Source organism: Lissotriton vulgaris, chromosome 7 (genome assembly GCF_964263255.1).
Source record: "Lissotriton vulgaris chromosome 7, aLisVul1.2, whole genome shotgun sequence".
In the NCBI taxonomy this organism is placed as follows: Eukaryota; Metazoa; Chordata; class Amphibia; order Caudata; family Salamandridae; genus Lissotriton; species Lissotriton vulgaris.
This window is the reverse complement of record NC_141695.1, coordinates 881927691-881952926: the sequence shown is the minus strand read 5'-3', so window position 1 is coordinate 881952926 and position 25236 is coordinate 881927691.

Sequence of the window (25236 nt, the reverse complement as noted above, 5' to 3'; positions counted from 1 at the left end):
GACATGTGGAATGCCATAATTGTACTGACTGTAATACATCGGCACTCAGTTTACAAATGCTTCTTTGTACCTAGGGGCCCCATCAGGCGGAACAACTGTGCCAGCAGAGGGAGCATCAACGTCCAACACTGCAGTCGCAGGGCCGAGCACCAGCCAGGCTGGCCAGGAGGAGGAGGAGGATGAGGAAGGAGACACCCCAGGGCTAGGAATGGAGGGAGTCCTGGTCATTGACTTCCAAGCAGTGCACTCCCCAGTACTGCCCAGCACACCCCCCTTGCAATTCTCACCTGAAAACTCCCCTACAAGGCAGACCATTCCGCCTACACCAGCTCCTGCCACAACCGTGGCCTTGCCACCTGTCCAACCTGTCCTGGGAGCAGGGGCTCAGGGACCGGCCAGCACCACACCCCCACCAGTGGCACCCCAGCCCACTCAGCAGGCCGGAAGCAGCAGTGCCCGACGCCGTGCCACCACCACCACTGCTGCACCAGCACGGGAGGGCAGTGTGTTCCTGGGCCTGGAGGGACAGATGGTTAAAATCCAGCGCCAACAGGCCAGATCCACCATGGCCTGCCAACGCCAGCTCCTGCAGCACAACATGCAGATGGGGGAGTTGGTGAAGGGATTCCAGGCTGTTGTGGAAACCAACAAGGAGGTGGCAGCAGGGTTAGGCAGGCTGACCACTGCCATCACCCACTCATCTGCCAGACAGGAGGAGCATGAGGTGGCGCGCAGGAGGGATGCCCGTGTGCTGAACCGGGCCATGGCCCGCACTTCCACCTCTACGCGGACGACACGCAGATTTACCTGGAAATCTCCTCTCTTAAAGACATCCAGAGACTCAACGATATCCTAAATGAAGTTCAAGACTGGCTGACAAAGAATCACCTGAAACTCAACCCCGATAAGACAGAAACACTCCTCATCTCAAACAAAGAAGATAACCCTCAAATCACCGAGTGGCTAAAGTCGATCGATGCTCTCAAGGGTAACCTCACGCTAGCAGACTCCGTTAAATCCCTGGGCTTCACCTTAGACCCTAAACTAACCCTGACAAATCACATTAAGAACTCAGCGAAAAGCGCATTCTTCAACCTCAGACTTTTGAACAAAATTAAACCTTACATTCCCAACAAGGACCTCAAACTAGCCACGCAATCTCTAGTTCTATCAAGACTGGACTATGGGAACTCAATCCTAACAGGCATCCCCAAATCCCACCTGGCTCCACTAAAAACAACACTTCACGCGGCAGCAAGAATGATCACAGGCTGCAAAAAATATGATCGCATCTCCCCGGCTCTTAAAGAACTCGAATGGCTCCCTGTGGAAATGCGAAGTAACTTCAGAACGACCTGCCTAACCCACAAGGCCCTCCACACCGGCAAACCGGAATACCTGGCTAACAAGCTCAAAAAAGCAGGCCAAGCCAGAAATTTGAGAAGCTCTAATTCCCTACTGCTCATCCTACCAAAAACCAGAAGGAAGAGAACTGCGGACTGCTCTTTCTCAGGAAATGCCCCCAAAATATGGAACGCCATCCCCCCGCACATCAGAACTCTACCGTCCTATGCAGAATTCAAGAGCCAACTTAAATCCTTGTGCCTGATCCGCTCCCTTGGTTATGGATAACTTGGAGCTGCAAACGTCTCAGAATCCATGCGGTATTGTTGAATCCAGTACTGAGAAGCCCTGCTGTCCGAACTTTTCTTCTTTCCAAATTGTCTATCGCCGATTGCTTTTATTGGGTTTGTTTCATGTTGTTCTCTTTTTCATGCCCACTACTGTGAAGCGCTCTGATACCTTCGGGTCTTGTTAGCGCTATAGAAAACTTCTAAATAAATAATAAATAAATAAGAATCTGTGCTCAGTCAGCATACGGCTGAGCTCACTAGGGGGATGGCCAGGATCACCACGGCCATGGAGGCCATGATAATATCAAACACCGCCTCCAATCCTGCCCTGGACCTGGGTGATGCTGGAGACAGCAGCAGCCGCAGCAGCCCGGCCAGCGCTGCATCTGAGCCACAGAGGAGCACCAGGCGATCCGCTGATGCTGCTGGGCATTCGGAGGGGGCCGAGGGACACCCCAGTGGGTCTGGCAAGCGGGCCAAAAAATAGCCTGGCAAGGGGGGATGAGCAAACCAGAACCCTGGACTTTATTTGATTTTACATACTCCATTTTTTGATGCACATCAGTGCTGTAACTGTGGTGCATCACTATTAAAATTTGTTTTTTGCAAGCAACATTTAGCTGTCTTTGCATCTGTACTCAGTCAGAAATAGTTCTCAGTGATCTCCTCACGTCTGTATCTGCCATCACTTGGCGTACACACCCCAGCTGGCTGTGTCAGTGGCACAGCTTCGTCGTCGTCATAGTCCTCGTAGTCAGACAACTCCACCTCAGTGCCCTTCTTGACCGCAAGGTTGTGTAACATTGCACATACAGCTATGATCTTGCAGCAGGTGATGGGGGTATACTGCCTTGCACCTCCACTCTTGTGCAGGCATCTGAATCTACTTTTCCAGATGCCAAAGGTCCGTTCAACAACATTCCTTGTGCGTATGTGGGCCCGGTTATACCTCCTTTGGCTGGGTGTGGAGGGGTTGAGGTAGGGGGTGAGTATGAATGAGCGGAGGGCATATGCACTGTCGCCTGGAAGACAAAGGGGTCACATTAGACACATGCATACATGTATTCCACCTACCTACTATGTGTTATGGGGGTCTGATGATGTGTCTCACCTAGGAGGTATCCTTCTCCAAATTCGCCAGCCATCAGCCGTGCATATATGCCGCTCTGTTGGAATATATAAGAGTCATGGGTACTCCCTGGAAATTTTGCTACCAGGTCTGTGATGGTGCACTTGGCATTGCAGATCACCTGCACGTTGATGGTGTGTGTAGATTTCCGATTGCGGTATATGTATTCGGTGTCCGCTGGTGGGCAAATCGGAATGTGTGTGCCATCTATGCAACCGATGATTTGGGGAAATTGTGCCATCTGGTAGAAGTCAGCTTTAGTTTGTAGCAGTTCTGCGTGGGTTGCAGGGAAAGAGATGTATTGGTCCATCCTGTCTATCATGGCGTCAAGGAATATGTGGAAGAACCTTGACAGGCTGCTCTGGCTCACCCCTCCTGCTGCTGCTACTCCACTTTGATAGCTGCCAGACGCAAGCAGGTGTAGGCTGCATAGCACCTGGACGTGCGCAGGGATGGCGTGTGCCCTTGGGGTGTGGTGGTCCAAGAATGGCTTAAGGTCCCTGATGAGCTCAAGTATGGTGTCAGAGTCCAGCCTGTATCTCTGTAGGATCTCAGCCTCAGTGAGCATGAACAGGGTTACCCTCTGTCTGTAGACCTGTTCATTTCTTAGCCATTCTCTCTGTCCTTCCTGCTGTAGCCGTAGCCGCCTCGCAATGACATAGAAAGCTGCCATCCTGCAAGTTGCAATGCATTTTGGGACTGTTTATATGGGTTGGAGTTGGTTACCACCTGATTGCAATCCATGGTAAATACCGAGTGAATTCTACCGATTTTGAGCCGATTTCGGTGTTTCTGTGCCTCCCTACATCTCCCCAACTGTCGGAATCGGGGAATTTCCCGATCGGAGATTCATACGAATCGGCATGTTTTCCGATTCGGATCATGTCCGATTCGGTATTTGTACCGAATCGGTAATTGGACCGAATCGGTGATTTTCCGATTCGGTGTCACTAACGAATCGGTAATTGGACCGAATCGGTGATTTTCCGATTCGGTGTCACTAACGAATCGGTAATTGGACCGATTCGGTGATTTTCCGATTCGGTGTCACTAACGATTCGGTAATTGGACCGATTCGGTGATTTGCCGATTCGGTGTCACTAACGATTCGGTAATTGGACCGATTCGGTGATTTGCCGATTCGGTGTCACTAACGAATCGGTAATTGGACCGATTCGGTCTTTGCATCCGATTCGGTGTTTTTCCGATTCGTTACATATCCGATTTTCGGTATGTACATATCGGATTCTTTCCCATTCGGTACTCATTCCGATTCGGTTTTCTATCCGATTCTTTCTGTTTTTGGTTCCCTACATCTCGATGGCTGTTTACCGATCGGTAAGGGCCAAAAATCGGTATTTTCGGCCGTTACCGATCGGTAACGCCCTACCTACATCGGGCCCTGAGCAACTAAAAGGAGACCTCCCTCTGCGCATCAAAATGCCTGCCACTGGAGAGCAACAACGCCTGTGCTGATGTTTTTGTTACTAACTTTGGATACGTTTGAGATAGAAAGATCTTTGTTTTATAAAATCTGCAAAGTATGTGGAATATGATGGGTTATGTGGCGAATGATCCGAATTCATAACTGATTGCAAATGCAACGCCACGGAATCGCATAATTCCAGTGCCCCTGCGTATTTATCCCACATCTGTAATGCTAGCCATGAAGGCGCAGTCGCCCAGGGCCTCTTCAGCCCGCAGCGTCGAGAGCTGGCACTGTGCCCAGCACACCGCGGCACATGCTTCCAGGTATCAGACCCTGCTGATAAGATTGGACGGGTTTATTGCCTTGGTGAGCATTTTTGCTCAGGATCTGGCAGAAACAATGGGTATTTTGTTTGAACATGGGCTGCACTTGTGTGGAGGAACAGCGGGACTGAGGCACTAGGCAGAGGTGGGTCTCCAAAGCGTCCGTCTTCGGAGAAGGACTGAGGGGCGAAGGCGGGAGTGAGGTGTCTTATAATCACCGAAATCTGGGGCTTTTAATACACAGTCCCATGAATGCCGCAACCCAGGGAGGACCTGGCCTGGCAGTTTGGGCTGGAACGTTCCCATGGGGAACATGGTCAAGACTGATTTGCATATGGCTGGGTCTGAACTGGAAAGGCATGGGGAGCAAAACAACAATGGATTTAGGCTCAGACCTATGTACTGGGGTGAATGTTTGACATTGTGCAGCAAATTGTCCATCAATTTTTTTTGTTGCATTGATCACCCCGAGTGGGACGGGTATGCCCAGACGTGGGTCCTGTGCTCTCCATGCCACTGGAGTGAATCTATCTTGGCCGAGGAGGAGTGATCAGTGGCGGCTGGTGGCATTTGAAAGTGGTAGGGCGTAAAATTGGTGGTTGAGCACACCGCGTGGATTGAGCGTCTTAAGGCGGGTTCAGGGGGGATTGTCCCCCCGAGAAAATTTTGAAAAATTAGTGGGCAAATAGTGCATTTTCAAACAAATTTATCTAGACCAATGCTCACCTCCTTTTTGACTATGACTAGTAAAGTGCATGTGGTTATGTAGATGCACAGAGAGGTAAAAGTTACTAATCTTAACTCCACACCTACGTACTTTGAAGATGCAACACATACATTGACACAGAAAGTCCACAAGTTAGTATATGAGCTGCAAACAGTGCATCTTAGAAACCTGAAGAAGCAGCCCTTGCTCAGTGTTTCCTAGTAGGTACTGCAAATAGCATAATTTGATTAGAAACCAGTGCCTGGGCAGTTCTGAGCCTAAATTTAGTTAGAACATGTTCTTGATACAGGCTCTGGATCACCAAGTTCAATATTCACTGTTACTTTGACCAGTCAAATATTTACTGTAAAAATGATGTATGGAATTGATAGTGCCGAAATAAATCCTGATACTTGGCAAATAACCTGCACATACAACAATAACTTTATTTATTGAAAATAAAATGAGCTGAGCTTATTCTTCCCCTAATAGAGAAAATATGCATATTTAGTCCCCTCCATATCACCCTCCATCTGTGTCCCTATCTTGGTGTTCTTTATATTTTCCATATTTCTTCCCTTTGTACATGCTTTCACTCTGCTCGTAACATCTGCCCCTCTTTGTTCTCTCCTCTAAATCCTTTCTGTTTCTTTATGTGCTTCTTAGCCATCGCCTCACCTTGCCTGTTTTCTCTTCTCCTGTCCCGTATCTGTGCCGGATCTCTACTTTCTTGCCTGTCTCCTCGTATCATTCATTCGTTTCCTGTATCTCCGTCTTATCTTTCTTCTTTAAAATGTATTGTGTATCAGTGACCCAGATGCAAGCGACATCTCTCCTTTTCCTAGTTTTCACTGCTCGGCAATGTTTGCATTTGTTCCTATGTTTTCACTCTCCCCTTTCATCGCCCCAACATGTAGCTCTTCATTCTGTGTCCCTTTACATGAATGTCCTCCTCGTCACTGCCCTATGCCTCCTCTCCCCTCTTTTATTCACCCCTTGTCTGCCTCTCTTCATCTCTTCCCATCTCTCTCCTCCTTTTGCTTTTCTCCTTCACATGTCTCTCCTTTATCCCCACCTCTTCTACTCATGTCTCCCTTTGTCTCACCCATCTCTGTCCGTTTAATTCCCTCTTTAACCACAATGTGCCCCCTCGTCAGCTACTTTCTTGATGCCCATCTCCTGCCCCATTTCCCTCCCTTTTCTAATTCTCTGAGTTTCTGTGTCTCTTTCCGTATTCCGGTGCCCTTTATCTGCCACTCACCCCCACCTTGTATCTACTCTTCTTTCTCCTGCTCGCCCCGTCAGCCTCATGCTTCTCCGCTGCCATATCTTAATCTTTTCCCAGCTCTCTCTCTCTCTCTCTCTTTCTCGGTATGTCCAGCCATGTCTCCCCTATCGCCGTCGTCCCCCCCCCCCCCCCCCCCCCATCATCTTCTTCATAGGCATTACCTACCTACTCCCCTTCTACTCCCAAAGAGCTCTTACTCCTTCCTTTTGCTTGGCGGTGCCTGCACTAGTTCTTATCTTTAGCAGAAACGCACCCTGCCTTCAGACAGCAGCCATCGCCTTGAGGCCCCAACAATGGCAGAGTAGCGCTGTATAAAATCAAGGAATTATGGCTTCATACTTCCCGATAATCTTCACCCCCATTGCACCCGTCCCTAACCTGTCACAGGGGGGCAGACTTTGAAACCAGAAGACTCTTCGGAGGCTCGGAGCCCTGTGAACAAAACTTCGTCTGACAACAAAAGAAAGAACCATAATGTAACAGAGAAGGGTATGAAAAAAAGTAAAACTTTAAACTTACCGCCGGTACCGCGTTGCATCACGTCTTCTAGTCCGAGTCCTCCTCTCACAGTGACGTCACGTTAGCAAATCAAAAGACTGGATGCGACTGAGGGTGGCTACATGGCTAGATCCTGCCATTTGACAGGGCATCGGGCGAAAGTACGTCACCGCCCGACAGGATCCTATCTTTAAACTCCTGCATTACACTGTGCATGCGCAGCATACCTAGTGTAATGTCAATGGAGTGGCCGAGCAGAAATTAAACCGCCCTCAGCTCACACTTGCGCAGTCAGAGTCTGCTGGACTGCTGCTGCTCTGCCGTCGCCTGCGTGCCTGCGCGGTGCGCACGCACTGCTGTGAAGCACAGGCCAGAAATGTAAATAGACGATTTGCGTCTGCTTACATTTCTTGCTGCCCGTGATTCTGTTGCTGATTCTGCCTATTGGGGCACCGCCCCGGCGCCCCTATAGACCAGCCGCCACTGGGAGTGATCCCCTGGATGCTTGTTTCCAGTCCATTTTACCTGGCCTAGCAGTTCAGGTTGGGCTGTTCCCATGCATGGGGAGCAGGGACAAGACTGATTTGCATATGGCTGTGTCTGAATTGGAATGGCATGGGGAGCAAAAAGACACCTGTGCATCACATGTGGCTTAGCGCAGCGCAGTGGGCAGATCATGGGGAACCAGGTTAGAATTTGGCAGGCAGATCAACATCCTGCTATTCTGGGCAAATCACTTAATCTTCCTGTGCATAAAAATGAATATGTCCACCTGTAATGCAACTGGTGCTCATCTAAAGCACTCTGATCTTTCAGGCTGAGTTTGCCCTATATAAAACTGCAAAAAACACTGGGCAGTTCTAGAGCTGGCACGCCCCGGCATCATATGCCCATCCTCTGAACCGTGCCAGCCCTAGACGTGGCATTCCCATAATGTCTGAGACAATCTCCTTTGCTGAACAGTCCTAGAGCTGACAGTGAGTGTATCCCTTGTACGAGTCCCCTGAGCCTATCAAGAGCAGGAGGTGACAGGTCCCATGTCCCACTGCCAGTCGCTGGCCCCCTCCCAGTCTGAGAGGCGAAAGGCTTTATTTACTGGCCCATATGGCCTGATCTGAGCCAGCCTGGGGGTGGCACGATCCGTGTCCCTGTGCCAGTTTCTGGGTCCCCTCGCAGTCTGAGAGACTCTGCATCCTGCAGCGCAGGCCATGGTCCGAATCAGCCCCAGAGACGACAGGTCCTGTATCCCAGAGGCAGTCACTGAAGCCAGACAGCACTCGGAATGAGATGCTCTCCATCGCCGCTCCAGCGCTCCCCTCTCGGTTATTGCTTCAAAGAGCTTTGGTGTCACACACAGTTACCGAGGTAATAAACTGCACCGCCTGGGTCGTGCTCACTCTTTCAGACAGGCAGAGACACCCTTGAAAGTCGACCCTTACTTTGTGCACCTGTCCTATAATAACACAAGCTAAGGTTTAGAGAGAGATTTAGTCGATTAAAGCAGACTGCACATCCAAACCACAGGACAAATTACAGGCCGGGCAGCTCACCACAAACACTGTTAACCACAAGAGAGGAAAATGGCCCCCGTTCCTGTCACCAAAGAGCAGGTTTATCCTCAGCCCTCTGTTTGTTTCAACCACAGTGAGAAAAGGCTTCACTTGGAGAAGGAGGGCTTCTCCTCACTTGTCCTGTTTGTGTTTTTTTCTGGCCTTCCTTGTAATTTACCCCAGTGGACTCGACTATCTGTGATTCCTCTTTGAACTCTTGACAATATAGCTGTTCTACAACTAATTAATGAGAAGTATGTGGCTTCTAGAGGAGGGGTTGTATATGCCGCATTTATAGACGTTTCCACGGCATTCGATAAAGTACATCGCCCGGTGCTGTGGGAAAAATTGACAGATCTTGGAAAGCCAGGTACCTTACCGCATCTAATCACCGCCCTTTGTGCTTCCACATGGTATAACGTTTTACTAGAGGGTGATAGTGGTCTTTCTAGTGAAATTCGGATGAAGGATGGTTTATAACATGGGTGTTTATTAGACCCACTGCTATTTTTCCTATATATCTCGGCCCTATCTACCTCTCTCTCACAAAGTTCTGGCAATTTTCTGAATACTAGAGGGTGGTCAGTGAAGTCTTCTGTATGCAGACGACATACTGATTTTGGATCTTACTCCTAAAGGTATAAATAACCAGTTGGTTGCTTTACAACATTAAGCTCACGTTCATTACTTAAAAATGAACACCTCTAAAAGTAAACTACCTTGTTTCTAATGGAAGAAAAAACGTAAATATCCCTCATTTCTCTGTTACTTGGGGGGTCTCAATAAATGGAAGTGGTTAAAACCGATACCTTCTTAGTGAAAAATCATGTGCAGCAATTTGAGTGACAGTGATCGCATTAAAAGCAATACGTGTAAGGCCCTATCTCAGGCCAAGGGTTTGGGTGCACTTTATGGTGCCAGCGGAGGGAGACATTTTTCCCATCTCTTAGAAGTTGACCGGGCTAAAGTCCCAGCCACCCTACACTATGCAGTGGAGCTCATTGATATTCTTAGATGGGAATGCTTGAATAGAATTGAAGAGTAGGTGTTGAGAAAGCTCGCGTCTTGTAACAGCTTAATACTAGTTGCGGGAATAAGATTGGAAATGGGAATCAGAAGTGCATACGTTCAGGGCTTGGCAGGGTTTTTTTGCTGGGTGGCTTGTCTTGGGAGGAGTAAAGAGGATAGATTAAGACGCCACACGAGAAAGGAAATCCTGATTGAAAAGAAGGATAAAACACTAGTTTTCAAGAACTATAAGTAAGCTACATCTGAAATGGCTAGAGTCAAGTTTGGTGCTTAAGGAACCTCCCTCTCTACTGAAGGTTAGTTTGAAGCATTCTTAGCAGGCCTTAAGATTTCATTTGGAAGTGTGGCCTCTGCCAAAAAAAGGGGATTCCTAAAGGTAAAAAACACCGTGTTAATGAACAAAGCACAACCATATGTAAAATGGAATGTGTCTGGCGCCTTTGGTTTCTATTGTGATGGAATAGCCTTTCTCTAAATTGTTTAACTTCTAACTGGTATGTAACCCTTTAAGTTTGTAACTTTTGTCAGTAAGGGATTCAAAATTGGAATTATGTATTATTCATCTGCCCAGCTCTATTATTGCATGGCTGTAAATGGTTGAGGCCTATTTTCCTAAAATTGTCAGTTCAACCTTCTTCTGACGTTTTACAGACTCTAACTGACCCTCCAAACGAATTGTTTATCACATTTTTAACTTTTTTAAATGTTTCCAAAAGGTATATTAGTCTAGCTTTGAACCATGTGCTAATAGATTTGAATTGAGATATGTCTTAAAGTATTTGATGTATTTTAATGGTTCAGAGAAATAATGCAGGTTCAACTGATTTTCTATGGATTTTCAGCTAATAACCTGATTTTGTATATGTCTCAATGAATTTTACTAATCTTAATTTGAAACAGAAATTTTATATGTAGTATGTATTGGCATGATTTTTCTATGTGGATCTCTTCGGAAACGTGAACGCTTAAAACTTGAGGAGGCGCTCCCTACTTTTCTTCCATTCCCCAGCAGAGCATCAACCTCTGCCACCAGGGTTGCACCTAACGTCCACCCTGATCCATAACCGAGGGAGGTTATTGCTCTCCATACAGGTAATAGGGAGACTAATGGCTGGTGGCAATGGCTCTAGGTTCAGCGGCACCAATTATTTAAAGGTACAATAATGGTGTTAGTCATACGCTGAAAATAAGTTATTATCTGTCCCCCTGCTGGTTCAGATGTTGTCCAGCAGCTGTTTTATAAATTCCCTGTAAATCCTACAACTTTAGCAGGGTTGCCTGAAGCCATAGTATGTTGGCATGTTCAATCTGGAAGAGTGCAAGGGGGGTTATAGCGTGAACCTTTCCAGGGAAGCAGAGATATGGGAACATTTTGTAGAGGGATGTCCTCACGCAGAAGCTTCCTTTGGGGTTTGATTTACTTGTCATACAATGGCGAGAGGGAAGACTTCAATCAGCCCTAGGCTCTTCACTTTGTCTGAGTGGGGTGGTGGAGGTCCTAATTGTTGAAGGATGACAGCTGATCTATTTGCCACATGCCATTATCTAGAATTTTGAGGGCTATAACTGGAGGTGGTTGACAACAACAATCAATTTCTTGTACACTTTGTCTGATAGTGCTGGGTTCAAGATCTGATGTCGTTTCAAGCTTATCTGTGTTTTGTCAACATAGTGAAAGCAATTAGGGTTACATTCAGATAAGAGAATCTGGTACATGGTAAACACTGAATGAGAGGAGCCATGGTTGTACCTTTCGTGTATGCCAACTGTGGAGTTGAAAGGCTCTAAGAGAGGGAGGGCAATGATGCGTAATCTGTCAGTGAGATTGAAGGCAATCCATTTTAGGATATATTATTGGACACCTATATCATCAAGTCTCTATGGGAAATAAGGCGTTGAACCATGTCTAAGACTGACGAGAGATCCCGTTTCTGAGTACTGGTAATCTATTTGATTAAATGGTAGATTTGATTTAATGCCATGTGGCTATCATTGCTGCTTCAGAACCTTTGCCAGAATGGAGTCCGTTTGGGTGCCCAGGAGCATATTATGGTCTTCAATGGGTGCTAATATTTGATTCAAAACTGACTTTTCAATGATTTTGGCTACAAATGGGGCATTAGCCATTAGTCGATGGGTAGAAGGGTTAGTATAATCAAGGAAATGTTTTCTAGGAGTAGGTTTTATATCCACCTCATTGAGTTCACTTGAGAATGCCCTGGTACTAAGGGATGATTGATGATGGCTCTGACTGGAATGACAGAAGAGCTTTTGATAAGAATATCCTTGAGTATATGAGCCGGACATGAGTCAGCTGCGGAAAAGGATGTGCCAAAGGCTTTTGTGGTGTGTGTGAAGACTGCTAGGGTACATAGGTTTAAAGACAAACAGCTTTGTGTGTCAATTTATTTTATGAACTAAAAGAGGTGTGGATGTGGAAGTAGGATCTTCTCTATTTTAGGTCTCGGATACAGATAGCTTTAGCTGTCAGTTTTGTATCTATTGCTTCCAATACATCATATGTACTTAGAGTGGGTTTTGCGCCTGTCCCTTGCTCATGATTGGTAGTTTGTATTGTATACCCCAGGTGTCTGCTTTTGATTTGACGGATTTCCTCTCTATTCTTGTGTGTATGCTGCCCATGGATATTTTCGTTTCACACTGTGTAGTTTGGATGATGTATGCTTCAGTGCTAACATCAGACCTTGCTATGAACTGTGCAGGAGGGACTTTTTTTCCCCTCACCTTTCTCTCTCCCTCTTCCTCCCCATTACTTTCTCTTCCCGTCCTCTTAACCATCCCTTACCCAGCATCCTTTTACCCCCAAGCCCACTTTTGTATTTTACTCCATCACGACCCACCGTGCTATCGAGAAGTGGTCCATCTTAAAATGCTTTTCTGCGTATTCCTAGTTGGCCGTCCACACGTGCCCATAAACACAGGTGTGGTGGGTGTCAAAGAATGGGTTTTGCTTCATTTTTAACAAATCCCATCCAAAGATCGCTTGCAGTAGATGTGCGTCCACAGCAGTGGTCTTTGAACCATCTCTATTTAAATGAAATACATTCAAATATGGCCGATATGCATGCCCGCTCATCTGCAGTGGGCATATTGTAATGCACTTTGTTATGTTTTACAAATCTGTTCGAAGATAGTCGCTGCAGATGCTTGCACACTTGTGGTGGCTAAGACATAAAAATCATTTGCAAAGTTAAAAGGTTTCGCAGCAGGGACAATTGTTTTCCCAAAGCTTGTACTTATAAAGGTATGTTTTCAGGACTTTTGCAATGAGGTGCTCAGCCAGAGCGTCAGATATATTGTTCATGAGATTTCTTCACATTTGAGTCATGGTATTTCGTGTTCTGTAATTCATTAATAGTTTTATGTAGCTCCAATGACGAGAAAGGGGCTTCTGAGACATGGCACTTGTCCAGCAGTCATTGTAGTGTGGCTGTTTACTTATAGACTCTGGAATGGCACTGAAGTGCCAGAGCCAGGTTTAAGGCTTGAATATAGCTCCAGCTTTCAGTGGCTCACCCACCTCTAATTCAATAGGCTTGAAAGAGTGGAACCCACATACAGTGGGTGTCAATTTAGGCGGAAGGTGCCCAGGTGTCTCCATATGTCCCCCATTCTTGTGAGTCTTTGGCCTTGGCAAGGCCTAGGATCATGGTGATCATGGGTACCTGGGCCACCAGCCCCTTTTTCTGCCTAAGAGCCACTTAGGAAAATACTGGTAGTGTAACTAACTGTTCCTGTAAGAGTGTATCTCAGGGTGGAAAAATGGCACAAGGAGAAGTTGTGCCCTCGCACACCCGTGACAGTGTCATGCTCCATCATCTGGCGGAGATCCTCGTGGGGCCGGTGCTGCAATACCTTATCGGCCCAGCGAGTAGGCACTCCAGCGGAGATCTTTTAATTAAATAGCCATTATGATGAGTGAAGGTGTGTTTGATAAGTGAAAGGGTGAGTTAAAAATACCTAAGGTGCACCAAAAAACAATGTAATTCTTAATAGAGATAACATCTATGTGTTGATTGCTTGCTCCGAGTATATGAAGAAAAACAATTAAGCAAAGTGTGCAGATTGTGTAGGTCGAAGGGCACGTGGGGTATTGCAGCGCCGAACCCACGAGGAGTTAAGTCCAATGATGAAGTATGACACCCTCACCGGGTGAATGTTTGCATTGTTTCGCCTTCCCCCCATCATTTGTTCCTTGTGCCGTCCCAAGTGGGTAGAAAAGGCCCAAATGTGGTGTCCTGCTCAATTGCTACTGGATTCAAACTAGCCTGGGTGATGAGTGGTGATGCACAGAAACCAGTCCCAGGATGTTTGTTTCTGGTCCAGGTAGGTCCCCGTTCAGCAGTTTGAGCTGGACTGTTCCAACGAGGGGCAGGGTCAAGACTGATTTGCATATGGCTGGGTCCAAACTGGGGTGGCATGGTAAGCAAAAAAATGATGGATTAAACCCAGATCTTTGTGACTGGGGAGAATGTTTGCATTGTACAGCATTCCGTCCATCTTTTGTTCCTTTTGATTTTGTCGCCCTAAGTGGGAAGGGTATGCCCAGAAGTGGGTCCCTTGCTCCTTTCACCACTGAATTCAAGTTAGCCTGGCTAATGAGTGATGCCCTAAAACTGATCCCAGGATGATTGTTTCTAGTCCAGGGAGGATCCTCCTTGGCAGTTCACGCTGGGCTGTTCCCATGAGAAGCAGGGTCAAGATTGATTTGAATTTGGCTGGGTCCAAACTGAAGTGGCATGGTGAGCAAAAGCACAATGGATCAAACCCAGATTGATCCATCATGGAACTTCACCCCCAGGTGACGGGGGGTGAAGTTTGGCATTGTTCAGCATTCCGTCCATCATTTGGTCCTTTTGCACATGCTTGATGTAGGCAGACAACCTACAGGCAGAAAGACTCTGGCATCCAAGAACTTGTAATGAGAAATGGCTTTAAGGACTTCCTGTCATGTCACTTAAATCACTGCCTGTAAATCTCCCTCTTATTACAACCCGTTACACTGTCTGAAGTATGTAGAAAAAGCTGAACTGTTGATTTAGTTGGTGTGGTAACGGTTTTTAAGATGTTTGGGATTATCATTTTTCGATACCACCTGAAATTTGGCCATTTATGCCATCTTAACATGAATTAAGATGGGTATTTCCCATTAAACCTAAATGTGCTGGTGCCAACCTGTAATTTCCTTTCTAATTAGGTTTTTAACAGTGTTTTGACTCTCTGTCAAGTGATTTATCAAGGGAGGTCCAGAAACCAGCCTTTAGGAGGCAGAGAGCAGAACTCAGCGTTCCTAGTACTAAGGCAGCTTTCCCACAAAACATGGCTGAAGTAATCCAACACACATATGGGATGTTAACCCTACTTGAATTTTTTCCCCATTGTGGGGGAGTGTGTGGGAAGCACAATTGAAAGAACAGTGGAGAGAATAAAACAAACGAGAGCTATCTTCCAGTTCTGAAAGGAAGACAAGAGCATCCATACCAGGATGGTAGAAACATTTAAAATGCCTAATACCTATACATTTATCATGTTCCCAAAACCAGCAACTTAAAAAAATCTTGTTAAAGCCCAAAAATCAGTCACGATCTACAGTAACCTCCCAAATGATGTTCTAATGTGGTACAATAAAATCCTACGGACCTTTTGCTTTTAAAGTTAGAGTAAGATAAGGGAACACAGTTGTTCATATGTCTCCAGCCTGCAACTAAGGGGTCCTGGTTTTTTTTGCTTTCTTAGTCAATGCCCCCCCTTATGAATTTACCAGAGGCTGGGGATGGGGGATACTACTTTAGGCAACTATGAGTGAGCCAGTGTTTTTATACCTGATATTTCTGGGTGAACGAACAACAGACTTGGTTTTTGTGGGCCCAGATCTGCACCCTGTAAAGCCACGGGTGGAGATGGGCCAGGGGTGCAGGCAGCAGCATAACTTGGCACCAATCTGCCTCCTCCAGTGCCATGGGGGGAGCAAACAGTGCTCTTCCTAGAAGAGCCACAGCCTTCACTTCCATCAGATGCCTGCACAACTTCCCCTGTCACCGGTTGTGCGCTCAGAAGCACCTTATCTGCTCTGTCTTCATTGTTCCCCTCCCGCCTAGAGTTTCTGATGCCGATATCCTTAATCTCTGGTGGATACCTTCATCTATTGAATTCAAGGTACACACCTTCAGTATTTGCACTACCTCTTGACCCCTCAATAACAAGGTGCAGAATTTCACACTTCTTCTCTCAGGCCATTGTACTTTTTACTTACAACTCATTAAACCAACTTTCAGCCAAAAGACACCAGCACCTACCAGGATCATCTTGGAGGTAGTCATGGTAACATGTTCTCCACATCCTGCAAAGTAATGCCAATAGACTTCTCCAGACACTATAAAAAACAGCGCGAGGATGCAACACATGGGTTTCCTCAAAGTATTCCCACATCTCCAACAGAAAGGAATTTTTCCCAGTGCTTTACCCTACGATCGTTTGTGTATCAGCAGGTCAATGTAAATGTAAATGTATTTGAGCTTATATAGCGCACAGCTACCCGCAGTGGGTTTCCCGGCGCTTGCTTAGGGAACCCATCCTGGTATTCCCCTGTGAGAGATAACCCGGCAGGGTATCCACAAGGTGAAAGCCAGGCATCCCGCCGCGAGGGGCCGTTGTGGAGATTAAGCAAGCTATTGCCCAGAGTCGCACAGTGTGAACCCGTGAGCCGAGAAGGCACCGGAGCGAGAATTATCGAGTCCGTGGAATTTTTTTGAGCCCAAGACCCGCCGAGGCGGGGAATTGAACCCTGGTCCAGGGCCGATCTCAGCTTCCGGGTCTGCCGCCTCTAACCCCTGAGCCACACTTCTCCACGGTACGGTCCATAGGTACAGAACTATCCTTCAGTAGAAGTGACAGCAGACAGTCTGTTGCATCCAGGTTCCTAAAGAATGTAGATTGTCTTCCTCGTCTGATGGGATGTTCCATGAGACACTGGTCATATCTTGGACCTCTCAGCTGCGAATCCATGTGGAGCTACTTCTTAGCAAGAACATCTACACGTTCCTGTTCCTCCAAGTGGCACTCCTACAGTTCAAAATGGCATCATACATTCTCACCCAAATGCATCCCTAATTAGGAATGTGTATGGGAGAGCAAAGGTAGCCGCACTTCGTAACTATTTCATCATGTATTTCGATGAATGCCTTCATCTCTTGGGACAAATTATGTTCAGGAAATGGGCGTGGCATAAGGGAGCAGAAAAGTCCAAATACTACTCACCTTCATACCAAGAGGAAGCTAAGATTTCTTGTATCTCTGCTTAGTTTTCATCACAAGTCAATGGACAAGCTAGCTTTGGGGGTGTTACTCTCTCATGGAGATAGATCCACTGCACTCAAGCGTGATGTGTTGTCAATCCAAATATAAGCCATCCTGAGGTTAACACCGATGCAATAACTGGATTAGTCGGAGGAGGAGAGCCCCAATGTGGATTTAAAGGCCAGGGTGCCTAGTTGTGCTGGACGGTTAATGAGTCTAGGAGTCGCCCAGGTACACTGTAAGCAGAGGGCCATCACACATATATTCAGCGTGCACAATGAAGACTATACTCACATCCATATGTTATCAATGAGCCAAATTCAAGTGTCTTAATATTCTAAACATAACACTTTATATGATTAGCTATCACTACCCTACATGGGGCCACATCATGCGGCTATGGTCCTCAAAAATGTAGTTAAAGGGAAGCTTGTATCCGGAATAGCGGATTGTGAGTAGGAGATCAGCTGGTCAGGGATTTATCAAACATCTCAAGTTAAAAGGCCCAGAAATATGACAAATGCCAAAGTTGTATGATGAGACGTAAAAAAGGCTTGAAGACATGTATTCTATAATAATTAAAAACAACAGTACTACTAATAGTGCTACTAATAATTGTTATACAGTGTTCTGCAGCATGCTTCTGCATTATAAATACATGTTTATTTCTACTTTTTTCTCTGCTGGAGAAAGAAGTCCAACATGTTCCCAATCATGTCTTGATGTCCTTATTTTTGTGTTTGTCGGATGACACTAGTTTGTGCGCTTTCGGAAAGCTCTTGAATCGTGCATTTAAGTGATAGTTCATCCTCAGTGAGTCCCAATGAATTGGATTATTTAATTTCTCCACTGTTGGGATAGGAGCATTACAGCTCTGTTACAAAGGGCGAGGCTAGACGAGCCCGCCTTTAGGGCCCGGCCCCCCGGCCCACGCAACGCCATTGGTCAGGGTAGCTGGCCGGCCGCCCGGAGGAAGTGCTTCCGGAGTAGGGGGGTGACGCATGTCCGGTGGGGGCGTGGGGGCAGAGGCCGTGACCTATTTAGGTCAAGATCACAAAGAACTCTGCCTCTTCCCTCGCCGGCACCGGACCTGCTCGCACCCTGCTCGACCTCACTCCCCTCGCCTTAGGATAAAGCTTCTAAACTCCCACCCACCCGTCCCTTTAAGGCAGTAGTTTGAATGGGTGTGTTGCGGAAAAGAGACATTGGACCATTGTTATAGACTGACAAAATGGACGGGAGTCCGCCTTGCGCACTCCCTAGGCCAGCACTGAGGGGAGAGAAGGTAAGCTCTCCGCAGGGGGATGGAGGCCACCAGCTGGGGAGGCTAGGGCGACCGGTACGAGCCTCCTAGGCAGCCTGGTGGACGAGAGGTGGGGCCCTGGAAATGGCGGACAAGGACCCGAGGGCTGGGGCCCATCGCTCAGGGGCGCAGGTGGGTTGCACCTTGCATGGGCATCTCAACCTGGGGAGATGCGAACCAGAGGGCCCCTTGGTGCTGGGGGAAAGAAGAAGATTTTATGAGCAAATACAGTTTGAATAATGAATAATGCAAGTTGATAATATGCTTCAATAATAAATGTTGCTTATAATTTGATAATGTGTTTTAATAATCATGTTTTGTCATGTTTATGAGTGTTGTCATTAAACATGGCCTTTTTACACCCACCCTATCTCAAAGTCCTGATTAATTGTTGGGTTGGGCGGGCGTGGAGCATGCTGGGGGATACGGGCCCTATAGGGTCTGTTAGATATCTGAAAGCCGTAGCCAATACAAGTGGTGATGGGCAGGCTCACCATGAACCTTGGAGAACTGACTTGCAGCGAGACTGTAGATATTAACTTTGTGTACTGCCAGCTGATTGATCAGGAGGTGTATATTGCCTTGTAAAAGGTGCATCTTAACCAGGACCCCCTCGGAGTTTTCACGTCAGCTCATATGACCAGAGCACCCTTGCCAGATCTTTAGTTCAGCTGCTATCCAAGCTGAGGCTTGGGAGGGTTCCTTACGCAAGCTCGAAAGCGTCTTTGTTATTCTAATTCCTGGACAACAAAGTGACTCACCTACTTCAGGTAAAGCATGAAATCCCTACCTCCAGCAGCTAATCTTGGAAATCTGAACATGACAGACGATTTAAATGGATTACGTCTATCCACCGTTCTTTAAAACTGGGATAAGTTCTCAGCCGACTCGTGTGAAGGGCCAAACTCACATTAAACAATGATCTATTTGCCTATAGAACATCTCCCATTTTCAGCTCCGAGCATCTGAAACAAGCGCGTGATGAAACCCAATGAAAAAACTCGATTGTCCGTGTTTTTAAAAGGAAACGACCACAATCAACCACGTCCGACCCCCCTCAATGGCTAGCCCCAGCTTGCAGGATTCAACAAGACATGGCTTGGTACGCCTCTCAGTACGCCCAGTGGACAGTGAGCCTTTAGGATAACAGGACAGGCTGGCTTTAGGGCAGTGGGACTGATGCAGCCAAACCAGGCAATCACATGGGGGATGGGGGCGCAATTTAAAAATAATTTATGGCTTAAAAGCACTTCCTTTAGAGACCCTTGTGTGTCCAGCAGGTTTCAGGCAACAATAAAAATGTCAAGATAGCTCTGGTGATTAATGTTCCTGCTGGATAGAGATCGGAGTTTTGCTTGCGGCAGTTTTGACTCATCCTAAAGTAGTGCAGAGGGTTAATGTGCCTGCTGCACAAAGCATGCACCATGCAGATCACCGAACTGAGTGTGAGTGAACTATCTAGCATTATTAAAGAAACTGAAATGCATGTCAGAGAGGAGGAGAAATGAGGGGCCCTGTTGGAGGGTGGTAGTGCGGGAATCCATGGAGAAGGCGGTCACTGGGGGCACCAAAAAAGAATGTTGCACCTGCGCCACCAGTTCTGTACCAGGTATTGCACTATCCGACCCACACTGAGTTAAAAGCATTTAGTAAGAGAGAGGTTGCTATTATCCCAGCAAGTAAACAGAGTGTACAGTCATTAAGCGACAAGCCATTACCCTGTACCCAGCGCACTGCTTGCATCTGTAATTAGGACACGTGCTATTAACTTTTCAAAACTCACAACATAGTCATTAGGTCCTGGGTTAGTGTCCCATTCAGGTCAAGGACTGTGCATGGCATTCCTAGGATAGGTCATTGCCCGTGGAGTGTACCCAGCCTATGAAAAACATTATCAGGCATGTTATTATTCCTCTAGTATATACAAGCTACCGGACATCCGTATAAATAGTGACTAACAATTCACTGCACGCACTGTGAAAGGAGGAAAATAGTACTTAAACTGTCGGGTACAAGGAATATGCAATTAGTCATTTGAGGAAATACTAATAACTGTTAAGTGCATGTAGCACAGCATGAGACATCAGGACTTAGGTCAATGCCCTTCCAATATACCCAGAGTATTGTACTAGGAGTCAATGGGAGGGGGCATCACACCTTCCAGCTCCCCCAAAGTCCTGCATTAGGTGTTATTGTGAGATGATCATTGCTCCCTAGAATACATTCAGATTAAATGGAGTAAAGTGGAGAAAGGCATTAACTCTCCAAGCATTCTAAGCATTAATTTGAGGGTTTTTAGGTATTAGTTATCTGGAAGACATCTATTGACCCTACAAGTACAGTGAGAGATCAAGGAGGTCATTGACAGACCGATATTGACCCTTCTGGTACACCCATGTGCAAGGAGTCATTAACAGACAGATATTGACCCTTCTGGTACACTCATGTACAAGGAGTCATTGACAGCCAGCGATTGACCCTTCTGGTACACCCATGTGCAAGGAGTCATTGACAGCCAGAGATTGACCCTTCTGGCACACCCAGAGTACAAGGAGTCATTGACAGCCAGCGATTGACCCTTCTGGCACACCCAGAGTACAAGGAGTCATTGACAGCCAGCGATTGACCCTTCTGGCACACCCAGAGTACAAGGAGTCATTGACAGCCAGCGATTGACCCTTCTGGTACACCCATGTACAAGGAGTCATTGACAGCCAGAGATTGACCCTTCTGGCACACCCAGAGTACAAGGAGTCATTAACAGACTGATTTTAACCCTTCTGGTACTCCCATGTACAAGGAGTCATTGACAGCCAGAGATTGACCCTTCTGGCACACCCAGAGTACAAGGAGTCATTAACAGACTGATTTTAACCCTTTTGGTACTCCCATGTACAAGGAGTCATTACCAGACAAATATTGACGCTGCTTGTACACACAGAGTACAAGGAGTCATTGACAGACAGATGGACAGTACAGTTTCCCGAGTTAGACATGATACAAAGTTCGGTCACATGGTTGATACCCCAGTGTGAATGGCAACAACGAGGGTCTGCTTAGGAACACCAGATGAGTGGCACATGAAAGGGCTTAGTGTCGTCAGGAGGGTCAGGAAAAGGTGTGTACTGAGGACATCAGTGCGGGGAGGCTTGTCAGAGGATGGAAGGGCAGGGGCTCCCTAAGCTCATGGAACAGCAGGTTCATTTCGAAGTTCGTAAACGGGTGGGTTTGAAGAGGACAGATTAGGGTCACTTATAGGCAGGGCAAGAGGGGTGTGGGTAGGGCGGGGGTGGGGGGCCACCCAGAGATCTATAGCCAGCAGGGAAAGGTGGGGCTGACTCCTGAGACCACTTGGACTTGTGTTCGGGTCAGCAGGTCTCCCCTGCAGACTGCGCCCCGCTGAAAGGCCACGCGAGACTAGTCCAGAAGCGGTCAGATCTGCAGCGCCGGGTGCAATTCAGAGGCCGCATCCCGAGTGTTGTCCAGATCTGGGTGAGTCTGGCAATGGCACAGGCTCTGCACGAGGATAAAGAAAGACTAGCACGAATGAGAGAAGGGCGGCCGAGAGGTAAATGGTTAAAACAAACACTCCTCTGAATATTAAAGTCTACATCCATAAACTGGATTGAAGTACAGGGAGATAGAGAGACCCCGGCCAGACCTTGGGGAAAACACACAGAGCGGAAGAGCCGGACCCGGAGACCACTAAGACCAGTGCGAGGGATGGGAGGGGAGTGTGAAGGGTGCGCGCTCCGAAGTTATGATTTACTTTCAAAGCAAGAGTAGTCTTTGAGCACGAAGCACGAGTATAAACCTGGGCAAAAGGCACCTCCGAGAGAGCACAGAGGGCAGACTGGGGGCCGTGGAGGGCTCGTGCGCCGTAAAACAGTCGTGCTGGCTCCAGCCTGTCTATGCATCCGTGACAATATGCGCGTGACCCACGTATACCAAGTATGACCATGACAGTGCTGCACGCGTGATGCTGTGCACCTCAAGTAACACGCGACACTGCCACACACATCAAGCTTGTGACTGTTACATTGTGCATGACACACTGAGACAGGCGGACCACACACAAAACACCACGCAGCCCATTTCACTGCATGTCAGTGGAGCACACAAAATGCCCACATGTCAGGGCATTGCACACAACACGGCGGGAAATACAATGTGCACATCAGGCACGTTCATGTCACATTGCACATATAGTTTAGGCTTGCAAACTAATCCCAGATCGCACACCAAACAAATGTGTGTCATACAACCTGCACACATATACCTGACTTAATCTATGGACAGTGCGGATAGTACAGAGTGCAAGGCAGCGCACACACACATTTCTCAGATGGCACCTACACATCGCTGTAAATAGGAACTAATGTGCAGTGTCCCCCAGCGTTCCCTGCCGTGACCCCACTGCTCCTCACTGCGGCATGTGCGCCCTCGCCCTCCGCACTCTCCTGCCTCTGTGCCTGTCTCTGGTCATGCTGCCTCTCTCTGTGTCAGTAGTTTTGCAGCTCTGCACGCGCTTTATGTTGTTGGCCCTTCCCGGCGCTGCACCCTCCCTCCCCATCCCCGTACATAGTCGCCCATCTCCGTGTCCTTCCTGCTGCCCCGTTGTGCCTCGTTGCCCCTCTCCCTGCCTCCTGTTGCCTCTCGTTATGCCCTGTTACCCCTCTGTGTGACCAGCTGTGGCTCTCTCGGATTTTGCCGGGTTACTCCTTTCCCTGGGTCTAAAAACCCCCCACCAATCCCCCCCCCCTGACCCCCCCCCCCCCGATTGTCCCTCGCCCTGTGACCCTGGGGCGTGCCGTGTTGCCCGTCCCCGGTGTCCTGCTCTGTCGCTTCTTCTTACCGCTCTCTCTCCCTGGGCCCTGTCTCTCCACTCTGCGCCGGTCTCAGTTGCCCCGTGCCAGGGTCCCGTCTTTGGACCCCCTCGGTCCGGTGAGCTCCCTCTCCCAGCCCAGGGTCAGAAGGCTCCGTACCTGTCCGCAGGGCTGCTGCCGGTCTCTAGTCGCTGCCTGTCCGGGGCTCCTGCGCCGCCCGGGCCCCTCCTGCTGCCATTTCCGCCCTCAGGTGAGGCGCCCTTGAGATGTGCCCCTGAGGTGATGTCCCGGTTGAGCGGGCACCGGCTGAAGCGAAGCCCCTGCCGAGGAAGTCCTGAGGAGGTGTCGCGGAGGCTTCTTCCCGGCTCAGGTGAGCGCTCTGTGTGAGTGAGGGCAGAGAGGAGAGGTGGGGCCAGGTGAGAGCACTCCCCGCCCTCTCTGCTCACTGACATCCCATCGCCCGTGTCTCCCTCGCGCTGCCTCTGTGGTGATTCTGTTGCCCACTGCTGCGCTTTACAGTCCCACTCATTTTATTAACTTTATGCCCAGAGCTCCTCTTTCTTTCCGCCATTAACTATATTGAGTTAACTTGGTCTGAATCGCTCTCTTTTTGTTCTCTTGCACTTCAAGGCATTCTCGTGTCCCGATCACCACTTCTACCGTCGCTTTCTGCCCTCTCTCACTATCCCCCTTGACCCCATCTTTCTCTCATCTGGCAATGCCCTTTACCTCGCCCTTACTGCCTAGATATCTCTCTGTCTCACATTCGCTCCATCTCTATTCTTTCCTCCCCTCCCTTTCTCTCTTTCCTCTTGCACCTCTGTTTCCCTCTTGTTCAATTCTCCTTTCACTTCTTCGCTATCTCTTTTGCTCTACCACCCTCTCTTAATATCTCCACTTCATTCTCTCGCTGCCTCTATCTCGCTCTTTCTATCTCCATTTCTTTCCACCTTCTTTCTCTTACAACACCCCTTCCCTCTGCTTCTATCACTGTTCCCTTCTAGCTCCTGTTTCCCTGGGGCTGCCTATCCCGAATCTGTGTCACCAACCTGTGCCCCCTTTCCGTGAACCCCCTCATCTACCGCAGCAGTCTTTCTCGTATTCCTTTCTCTGGCTCGCTGAACCGCCATGTTTATCCATTTCAAGACTCTAGCTAATGACTCTCTCTATCCCTCTGTTACTGAGTGTCATGAAGAAGGGAGTAGTCAGTACACTAAAATACCCCCCACTTTGAACCCAGGCTTTTATGGCACAAAGCAAGTGAAGCAAGTCACCACGACCCTCCCCAGAAGAGCATGCTTGACTCTTCCATCCAAACATCTATGCATTCATCCTTAATCCTTCCAACCACTCACTGATATCCATCATTTCACCTTTATGTTCTGTCATCTATTCAGTCTTTCATCCAACATTCAGTCTATCACCATTACGTTATGTATGTCCTTCCATCATCAACTCTATCCATCAAACATATATCTCCATCCATCTTTTTACACAGGCATCCACCCTTTCACATACCCAGCCCCTTTCATTCATCCATCCATTCAATCATTCATCCTTTTGTTCATCCACCCACCCATTCATTCATTCATCCATCCGCCCTTTCACTCATCATTCACCTTTCAACCATCCGTCCGTCCACTCATCCATTTATTTACCCATTCACTCATCCATCCCTTCTCTCACTCATCCATCCATCTGCACTTTCATCATCTATCCACCCACCCTTTCATCCAGCCATGCATGTACCCTCCCTTTCACTCATCAATCCATCCTTTCACTCATCCATCCATCCAGCTTTCACTCCGTCTATCGATTCAGCATTTCACTCCATCAATGTTGCCATCCACTAATCCATCCATCCATTTACCCTTTCACTCATCCTTCCATCATTTCACTCACTCATTCATCCATCCTTTTTTCATCCTCCATCCATCCACTCTTTCACTCATCTATCCATTCACCCTTTCATCCATTCATCCATCCCTCCTCCCTTTTGCTCATTCAGCCTTACATCCATTCTTTCACTCCTTCATCCATGCATCTATCCATCTACCATTTCACTCAGTCATCCATCCATTACTCTTTCACTCTCCCATCCATCATTTCAGTCACTCATCCATCCAACCACCCTTTCACTCATCCATCCATCCATTTACCCTTTCTCTCAAGCATCTGCCACCCTTTCATCCAGCCATCAATCT